At 39.4% G+C, this 10,684-nt stretch overlaps 1 pseudogene across 1 annotated transcript; it reads right to left on the bottom strand.

Moving 5' to 3' along the window:
* Positions 1-4,599: 4,599 nt before the first annotated feature.
* Positions 4,600-9,949, bottom strand: LOC149767847 (DNA polymerase epsilon catalytic subunit A pseudogene; annotated as a pseudogene). The gene is made up of 4 exons (XR_016400430.1): positions 9,791-9,949; positions 8,866-8,988; positions 8,541-8,654; positions 4,600-8,438 (listed from the first exon to the last, which is right to left on the bottom strand). The product of XR_016400430.1 is annotated as a DNA polymerase epsilon catalytic subunit A pseudogene (transcript).
* Positions 9,950-10,684: the final 735 nt, after the last annotated feature.

The raw sequence follows: 10,684 nt of genomic DNA, 5'->3' as shown, positions 1-10,684 counted from the left end.
CAAAGGGAGATGCATTAACCATGGTGGCTCCTCCTTTTCTGTGACACAGGTGGGTGCTGGTTGGTGGTAATAGGCGAGATGCACCACAAGACCCATGGCTTGTGGGGTGTTTTGGGGAAAAATTTCATTTTCATGATGCGTGCAAATCTTGCATACTGCCGGTAATTAACACCCCCACTGGTTATGAGTTGGGAACTAATGTAGCTTTGATATTTCTTAGAAAATTTTGCAAAAAACAGTGTCTTTTATTCTCTTTTTTGCAGGTTTGGACCACTTAGGCCCTGTTTGGGGGAGCTTTTGGAGGGTCACAAAGCACTTTCTGGCCCTCCAAAAGTACTTTTAGATAAAAAAAATGGTGTTTGGTAAAATTTTCGAAAAGCTGTTTCAGCTTTTGCGGGAAGCTGAAAACAGGTTTTGGGGAGAAGCTCCAATTTGGAGCTTTCCGAAAATGCTGTTTTCAGCTTTGTCGGAAAGCTGTTTTTTGGACCAAAATATCTCTATTTAAATCTCACTTTTTTTTCCAAAATGCTCATCCTACCTCTTCCTCTCTCACCCATCCTCTCCCTCTCCCTCTCTATCTTCTTCTTCCTCTCAATGCCGCCGCCTCTGTTCCTTCTTCCTCTTCTTTTTTTTTCTTTTTTTTTGTTTTGGGAGCTCGTGGCAGCTACGATCCCCATGGCCGGCGACCCTTCTATATTTCAACAAAATAAAATAATTAATAAATAAATAAATAACTAAATAAAATAAATAAAAAGAAAAATAATGAATGAGTGGCAAATAATCTGATCTAAATAAATAAATAAATAAATAAAAAATATTAGTAATTATTTAACCAATTTTATCACCTAGTTAGAAAATTTGTTAGAGAGATAAATGGTCATTAGAAGGATGAAAAATTAATTTACACTAATAATTATAATATTTTATATATTTATTATTGTATTATACTATAAATATAATGATGCAGGACGGAAGTACGGATTGAAATACAGAGAGAAAGAGGAGAGGAAAAGGGGAAGAAGAAGGGAAGAGGAGAAGAGGAGGAGGAGGAAGAAGACCAATTTTTCATTCATTAATTCATTAAAAACCTAAACATGAGGATGGACCCATATATATAGGGTCACAAAATAACAAATAACCCCTACAAATAAAATAATTCCAAAAAGCTCCTAAAATGACAATATGCAAATAAACCCAAATGACAATATGCAAATAAACCCAATCAACATAAAATAAATCAATCTAAAATAAAATCAGGCTGGCTGAATCGGCTGGAACCCGCTGAGCTGGTTGGATCCTGTGGCGACCGGCTGACCTGGCACTGGTGTCCGCACCAACTCTCCTCGAGTGGAAAGAAGTCGACCTCGACGAAAGCGGCTCGGTAAAGCCCCGGTAGTACTCCAACAAGTATGGGTCAATCGGCGGTATCTCCTCGCGCTGGATCCAAGTGTAGCCGGACCTTGGTCGTCCTCGCCAACGAACCAGGAAATGTTGGATGCCTCCATCACTGGTAAAAACTATTTGCTCGGCTAAAATAGAATCAATATACTCTTTTTGTGCTCGATGGGGGGTAAAAGGAAACGAAGATGGCATGGAATCAATAATAGGATAAACATCAGGCGCAGGAGAGTGTGCAGCAAAAGAGTCATCAGGGATTGCAACCAAATCTTTAATATTAATAGTAAGGCTATGACCGAAATCAAATGGAAAGTCAATGGCATAGGCGTCAGTGCCATCCTTGTGCAACACCCTGAATGGTCCAATACTAAGAGACTGCAATTCCTTAAGATGGATCATTACGTAACCCCAAGTTTGAAATTCTTTAGCACGGAAATCAGCTTGCATCTTATACTGAGCAGTACATGCATGAATGCCCTTATGGATTTCCTGATACAACTTATGAATGTGTTGTGTAAATGCATATGCAGGCTCAGAAATCCTAATATCAATTTCGATGGGTTGTGCGAGGGCATATCCAACTACACTCATGGTAGACTGGTCAGACTCGTTATCTGACTGTGCAAGCGAGCTAGGTGGAGTGTGGGTGCATCCTAGGGTTTCAGGTTTGTCATCACACTCTTCCTCAATGTCCTGAATGTCATCGAGGTTTGGTTCATAGATTTGCTCCTCTAAGTCATCTATGTCACCTCCCTGCTCTTGCTGAGCAATAACGAAAAATTTGTTCGCACATTGGGAGGTAACGTGACCAAAACCTTGGCATTTGTAACACCGAATTTTGGAATGTGGTTTGGGAGGCTCACCAAGCATTCCCTTGCCATTAGTGTCTCGGCCTGTGACATGGGCAATAGGAGGGGGCCTATGAGTAGTGGACCCTACAGAAGGTTTGGACCCTAAGGAATTAAGGCCGGTGGGAGCGCTCCGTGTGTCAGGGCGCCTTACAAATGTGGACTTAGTGTTCCATCGGTTTAGGAGATCGTCTTGGTAGTTAAGGGGCAGGTATTTTTCTTTAAGCCTCTCTTTCATCTCTACCCAATCAGTTATTTCATGTTGATGTCTCCTAGCTAATAGTTGTTCAGTGTTTTGCCAAAACAGCTTAGCTCGACCAAGGAGTTTCATTCTAGCGAATCGAACTTTTTTGTTCTCAGACAGATTGTACCACTCAAAGAAGTGGTCCATTTCGTGTAACCAATCGGAGAAGACTTTCGGGTCAAGACGACCGTCAAAAGTGGGGGCTTCCACCCTAATGCCTCTCATTACGTCTTCATCAGGGTCACGAAGAGCTCTGGGTTCTACGTTATGTCGGTAACCTCTATTCATATTAGGAAAGGGACCTGGTCCTCTAGGGCGAGGGTAGGCATAATGGTGACCTGGAACATGCCTATTATCAAAGTTGTTTGCTTGGACTTGGGCATTGGTATTTTGGACTTGAGCATTAGTTTTTTGGACTTGGGCATTAGTGTTTTGGACTTGAGCATTAGTGTCTTGGATAGCTTTTAATAAGGCTTCGATTTTGGAATCCATGCCTAATTGGGACTCAGGATGAGATGCGTCACGACCGCTACGTAGATGCATAAAATGAATGTCAAAATGTATGATCCGACCAACTATAAATGTTCCTAAGTAGACCTAATGCATGAAATGAATTCAAAATTGCAAAGTAGATACTCAATATAATCGGAAGCTAACTCAAGCAATTGAAATTGGCTTTGAATTACGTAACAAATTCAGATAAGTAGTTGCAGTCAAATAGTACTAGTTTTCAGTGTGTTGCAGGATTGCACAGAGCCTCAAAGAACTTCCAAAGATTAGGTAGCCCTACAATTAATAACAAAGACAGGCCACTACTAGGGTTTTGGGGTTGTTTGGAGTGGATGTGTTGAATTTTAGGAAGCAATATCAATAGAGCACATAAGAGTTAATTAATTCTAAATTTAGACAAACAAATAAAATTTGCAGTAAGGAAGAAACCTGACCTGGGTTGGGGCGACGATCAGATGCAAATAGCGCAAATCGGGTCTGAGCACAGCAACTCGGTGGGTCTGATCTCTGCAACTTATGGGCCTGATCAATTCTGGTTGGTGGGCTTGCGCAAGAAAGGGCCTGTTGAAATTGGGCCCAAAAGGCCTGCGGGTTAGGGGCCCGCAGCAGAGAAAGCAGGGTGGGCGGGCCGGAGTGAGGGTGGGCTTTGAGAGGGGTGTGCGGGTGGTTTGGGCCCGATGAGGAAGGAGGGTGGTAGGGTGCGCGGAGTCGGCCCGTAAAGGAAGAGGAGGGGGGGGCGAAATGAGCCTGAGGTGGTGTGAAGAGGGTTTCAACATCCCATGATGAAATAAAAGAGGGAGGGAGTGGGGTGAGTGGGGGGAAGGCGGTGGAGTGGTGGTGGAGGCGGTGGTTTTGCGGCGTGCGATCAGAGGGGGGGCAGCGGTGAAGCAAGGAGGGGAAGGAGGCAGCGGTGGTGGCAATCGAGCGGTTGCGGGAGCGGCGGGGACGGCGACGGCAAGGCGGCGCGGCTCGGTGGGGAGGGAGAAGATGGGGCTCAGGCGATGGCGGATCTCGGCGGCGGCAGGAGGCGGCCCGGGCGGAGGCGGGGAAGGCGGAGCGGCACGGGCGGAGGCGGCGAAGGCGGAGCGACGCTGGAGGCACGGCGGACGCGGCGACGGATGAAGAAGATGACAGGTATTTTCCTTTTTTTTTTCTCTCTTTTTTTTTTTATTTTTTTTCTTTTTTTTCTTTTTTTTTTCTCAACAAGCACGTGCAGTCACGTGCGTTTTTTTTTTTTTTTTTTTTTTTTTAACCCGACCGAATTCGGATTAGCGGGCGCACCCACTTCGGTAACCCGCTAATGGCCCGGCTTCGTCGTGGAAGTTTGGGGCGAAGAGGAAGGGTGCAGGTGGTTACCGGGTTTTGTGGCAACGCGCCGCGTGGGACGCGGAGTCGTCCGGCGAGGTCCTGCGGCTGGCAAGTGGCGATGAGGGCGGACACCAGCGCTCGGCTTCTCTCCTCAGATCCGGACGACGGGGGACGGCAACGGGGCTTTTCCCTTCTTTTCCTCAGAAGGCTTGGGAGTTCGGCTTCGGAAGAAGAAACGGGAACGACAACAGAGGAGAGGGAACAGGGAATCTTCAGAAAACGCCCAAAACATTTTTTTTTTTTTTTTTATTTATTTCAATGCTGCTTCCCTGTGATGTCTGTTTCGCTCGGGACAGCCACTGAGGGAAACTTGGCCGCACGGCTTCAGAAGAAGGGAACGGGCTCTTTCTCGGCTGAGGAAGAAGTCTGAGCCCTCGCGTGAAACCAATGCTACAGTAGCCAGAAAATTTTGAAACGTGGCTATGATAAACTGGATCGAGGCCTTGACAGCAGGGGCAAAGCCGGCCTGCTCTGATACCAAAGCTGATGCAGGACGGAAGTACGGATTGAAATACAGAGAGAAAGAGGAGAGGAAAAGGGGAAGAAGAAGGGAAGAGGAGAAGAGGAGGAGGAGGAAGAAGACCAATTTTTCATTCATTAATTCATTAAAAACCTAAACATGAGGATGGACCCATATATATAGGGTCACAAAATAACAAATAACCCCTACAAATAAAATAATTCCAAAAAGCTCCTAAAATGACAATATGCAAATAAACCCAAATGACAATATGCAAATAAACCCAATCAACATAAAATAAATCAATCTAAAATAAAATCAGGCTGGCTGAATCGGCTGGAACCCGCTGAGCTGGCTGGATCCTGTGGCGACCGGCTGACCTGGCACTGGTGTCCGCACCATATAATATTATATTACATTATATCATAATACATTGATATGTTATGTTAAATAATTTAATATTATATTAAATTATTATTCTATAATACATAATGTTATAGTACTATATTATAATAATATTATATTACATTACATTAATATTATATTATATCATATATTTATGTATTAATACGTATTATATTATATTATGCTCTGTTGTATAATACTGGTAATGTCCTTTATGGTCATTTTGTCACACAAAAGTACTTTCTTAGTTTGTTTACTAAATACATGTTAAAGTGCCACAGCACTTTAGAAATGTAGTTACCAAACAGCAAACAGCTTTTTATAAACGCTCTGCTTCAGACAGCTCTACTTCCAACAGCTCTACTTCCAAAAGCTTTATTACTAACAGCTCCCCCAAATAGGGCCTTATTCTTTTTGCAGGAGTGGCTGCGTTTTGAAATTTTTGATCACTTTTGTCCCTGCCCTATAGATACATTTCAAATGTATGTTTGAAAAGAGTTTAATGTACCTTTCTTTTCTGCAGTATATGCAAATATAATTTTATACTGAATGCACATGAATGTTGAGTGCTGTATTCCTTTTACATTGAGTGGTTGTACCCATGGGAGCAGGGACAAAAGTGTCCAGAATTCTTGAAACAAGGCTATATCTGAAAAAGAAAGTGCCTCAGTTCTGCAACAATGGAAATAAAATGGGCCATTTATGCAAAAATCCCTATTTTTTGTTCACAAGTGTGCTCGATTTGTTCGCATATATTAATACCTTGTAATGAAATCAATATTGGTAGATTTGCTTTACAGCATATGAAATAGACATAGATTCTGGCCAAATTTGGATGTTCTCCCTTAAGGTTTTTTATCATTATTTTTAAGGTTTTGTGGGGCACCTTGTTCCTAAAATGATAGTGTCCAAGAATGTGATCCTAAAATGGATAACAACTTGAAAGTCTTTGTAGTATTCTGCCATAATGATATTTATTTGTTTCTGAACTGCAATAGGTGAAATCGAAAGAGGAAGAAGACTCTGATTCGGAGTCTTCTTCTCCTTCTCCCGCTGCAATAGGGTATGTTTGGCTAATGGGCTTATTCTTCTTGGGTCGGCCCATTAGCCCAAGTAAATCAGGCCAGGTAGTTGCGGGTTGGGCTGGGCCTGGCTACTTCGGGCCGGCTCACGAGCCCAAAATCTGGGTTCTTACGCTAATAAGGACATATTTCTTCTATGCTTTTTGTCAAAAAAGCAGGCATTGCTTAACGAAATTTTGTTGATTAACATGCTTTGAAGGGGCATTGGTCATAACCTATAACCTGGTAGCATTAATTTGTCTCGAGATATTAACCTCAAACAATTCATAACCTTTAACCTGTTTAGCTACCCAAACATTAGAGCAAAATCAGTACCATAACCTCCTAATTAGCAATGGTACAAAATATGAGCACTATTATGCTATATCTCTTAAGAGACTATCAGTGCAAGCTGCTTAAATCTAATAATCAGTAGGATGATAAAGATGTCCAATCAGAGAAAGATACTACGATAATCTGCACCATATTTCATATTTATACCTTCCTGTATTCGCATGCTTGTTCTGTTGTACATACATGGAATCTACTCATCTCATATAAGTTTGTATATAGATTTTATGTTAGAAAGTTTAAGATTCTAACTAGCATTTTCTTTAATGCAAATTAGATTTAGGCATTACATGGCGTGTCTTTATTTATGAATGCAAATAGTAGCCTAACTGATTTAGATCATATTAAGTAAAACACATGTGGTAGTGAATGGAGTACAAAATAGATATATGTTCATGCGAGCTGTTTTAAAATATCTTCTTTCAGACTGATTTGAAGCAAAAGGGATGACTTGGAAAACAATGAATCAGAATCAAATTCCAAGAAAAGGTCCTTGGTGTAATTAGCACAAATAAATTTCTGCATGCAATGCAAAAGTAATGACTTTTCAGTCTAATGGAGAGGGACAGATGATCATAAAAATCTACCACAGGATATTGATAATGAGATATACTTTCCAGAAAAAGAAATGAACATAAAGACACAGTGTCAATCAAGCCAATACAATTGATTGAATATTGAAATAATAACCAATTGTGAGATTCTTCTAAGGTTGCATATTGAGATTTTTGCTTTCAAAATTATGTACCTTTAATGTTAATTATAAAAAAATTGAAAATTCCTTTATTAAGAATTTTGGCAGATGTTTAGTACTCATGGGAGTGTTTTAAGAACAGACAACATAATTTGAGGCCAAGAGTTCTTCTTACTTTTGAAAATCCTAATTCCACTACAAATATACAACTGCTATTTAAGAGTTCTTCTGTCCTGATAACTATTCCATAAAATAAAAATCATGAAAACCATGATCTGTCACAGTATTAGCAATTATGCCTTAACTCACAAACATTAGCATGAAAAAGAACAAAGAAGATTTATAGCTCATAATTGAATTTATTATATTATTTTTTTGATCTAAAGGTACATACAAATATTTATCCAAACTTAGAATCTCAAAGTTTGAGCATACCTAGCAGGGGGGAAGAGATTCCTGATAAAAGTACAGTTTCCAATTACAAACACACTATATGCAGACCGGAAACAAATAAATATCATTATGGCAGAATACTACAAAGACTTTCAAGTTGTTATCCATTTGAGGATCACATTCTTGGACACTATCATTTTAGGAACAAGGTGCCCCCCAAAACCTAAAAAATAATGATTGAAAACCTTAAGGGAGAACATTCAAATTTGGCCAGAATCTGTCTATTTCATATGCTGTAAAGCAAATCTACCAATATTGATTTCATTACAAGGCATTAATATATGCAAACAAATCTAGCACACTTGTCAACAAAAAATAGGGATTTTTGCATAAATGGCCCATTTATTTCCATTGTTGCAGATCTGAGGCACTTTCTTTTTCAGATATAGCCTTGTTTCAAGAATTCTGGACACTTTTGTCCCTGCTCCTATAGATACAACCACTCAATGTAAAAGGAAGTGCAGGTAGCACTCAACAATTATGTGCATTCAGTATAAAATTATACGTGCATTGACTGCAAAAAAAGAAAGGTGCATTAAACTCTGCTCAAACATACATTTGAAATGTATCAATGGGGCAGGGACAAAAGTGATTAAAAATTTCAAAACTCAGCCACTCCTGCAAAAAGAATAAAAGTGGTCCAGACCTGCAAAAAGGAGAATAAAGGACATTGTTTTTTGCAAAATTTTCTAAGAAATATCAAAGCTACATTAGTTCCCAACTCATAACCAGTGGGGCTGTTAATTACCAGCAGTATGCAAGATTTGCACGCATCATGAAAGATGAACTTTTTTCCCCAAAACACCCCACAAGCCATGGGTCTTGTGGTGCATCTCGCCTATTACCACCAACCAGCACCCACCTATGTCAGAGAAAAGGAGCCACCATGGTTAATGCATCTCCCTTTGAAGATATGAGCTAGATAGAAGTGATACAGCACCTAAATCTGACTAGAGGAAAAAAGCATGAAAGATGTAAAACATAGGCTGAAAACATATTGTGAATATTTTTCCCTTGGAAATCAATCGAAATCATGCATTTTTTAGTATACATTTTCATTTGATCATTGTTACCTTAAGGCCATGGCTTCCTTGAGGAGGATAACTGTCACATTTGACCCAAGCAAAACAGTCAAGATTGCAAGAAAACTTAGCATGGCATTCTCCTTGATTATTGTCACTCTGAAAGCCGATTTTCTGCAAGGACAGAAAATGGAATGCATATATACGTTAGGTGCCCATTTCATAGTAAGAGCACACCAATTCAGCAAACAAATAATTATAAACCCATGAAAACACAGAAACATATATGCATGCACAAAGATTAGCATGATTTATACCCAGCAAACATTTCATAGCTCATGACATTCAATTCACTAGTCCACATAAAATGGGTCCATGAAAAGTTTGGCTCCACTTCGAGTTAAATATCTTAAATGACAATTATCATATGCAGACTCAGCCTTAACCGTGCCATATAAGAGAACATTGTGTTCAGCTCCCCTAACTAGTAAAGAATCTTAAACAACATTGTTCATGTGCAGATTCGCACTTTTGTAAGTTATCAGTTTTCTAACAAAACACAGTGTAAAAGCCTAAGAAAGTAGCCATTGTGAATTATAAGTAAAACAAGTTCATTCATAACTCATAAGACAGCATCTATAGGAGTTTATAAAGATGAGCAACCCTGGAGAACTACTAATTATCTCTAAACGGATCCCAAATTAGTCCTTACTTTTTCAAAAGGAATAGAAATCAAAGATACTTCATAGCAAGAATAAGTTTATTTTGACTACAACTCTATACCATTTGAATCCTAAATTATCTATAAAAAGGCATCTAGTAACCAATAGTGATGACACAGACCAATGTAGAAAGTCAAGGCATGCAAGTTTGAGCTATTTAATTTAACTACAGTTAGAGTAGATATAACCATCACACTTCCAGTATGAAACTAAAGCAATCTAAAAGGAATTATGTCAGCGCCATATGTCCATACCTCACTCATTTTAAGCCCATGGTGAGCAGCTCTTTTCTCTAGGAATGGCCAGTCAAAGAAATCACCATTATAGGTAATGTAAATACCAAGCTTCACTTCTTTCATGTGCGAAAACCACACTTTGAGAATATCACAATTGACTTGGGTATACCAATAGATTCAAATAAATTTCCTAATGAAAATATAATGCTTGTTTCAAAGCACATGGAAGAAATAAAAATAAATAGCCTATACCTACCAAATATGTATAATGTTTTCCTATAAATCGCTTCAACTTATACTGGCTTAGCAACAGCGCATTCATCTAGCCCTCGTATATCGCACAAATTTATTTCTGAAGTCTAAACCAATCCTCTCTCCACATGGAATAAGAATTTCTGGTATGCAAAAAATTGTTTTTTTTCTTACCTCTCATCAAGGGATCCCACTCCCAAAAGTGATCAATGTGCTCTATTTTGTGATCTAGAATCTATGTACTGTTATTTGATATAATGCTTCATTGAAGGAGGTCTTTTGTTTTGAAAAATTGAAGACGCTGGAGTTAGGTTTTCGACATTTCCATTCTCTCCAGTAGACTTCTATAGCCAAAAACACGGTAAAGTGGTCTTTTAGATCTTAAAATCCATTTGTTTGATAAGTATCCCTAGCTAGATCTGGAAATGGGACTGTGTATAGCTCCTCTTTACCTGTTGATGTAAATGAGGAGAAGGGAAGCAATTTAATACATTGCGAGGTAGTTGTCATAGTTGTCCTAAATTGCACTACTTGTTTGGATCGACCGAGCATACTAGGAATATATTATTTGACTGTTTCAGAAAAAAATCAACTTACTCTTGAATTCTTCCTTAGCTGAATGATCCTATGAGTTATCCTTAAGCAACTGTATAGTTACTC

This window comes from Phoenix dactylifera, chromosome 4, assembly GCF_051530095.1.
Source record: "Phoenix dactylifera cultivar Ajwa chromosome 4, Ajwa_hap1_PhDact_Kaust_v1.1, whole genome shotgun sequence".
NCBI classification, from domain to species: Eukaryota; Viridiplantae; Streptophyta; class Magnoliopsida; order Arecales; family Arecaceae; genus Phoenix; species Phoenix dactylifera.
This window is presented reverse-complemented; position numbering and strand designations above follow the sequence as displayed.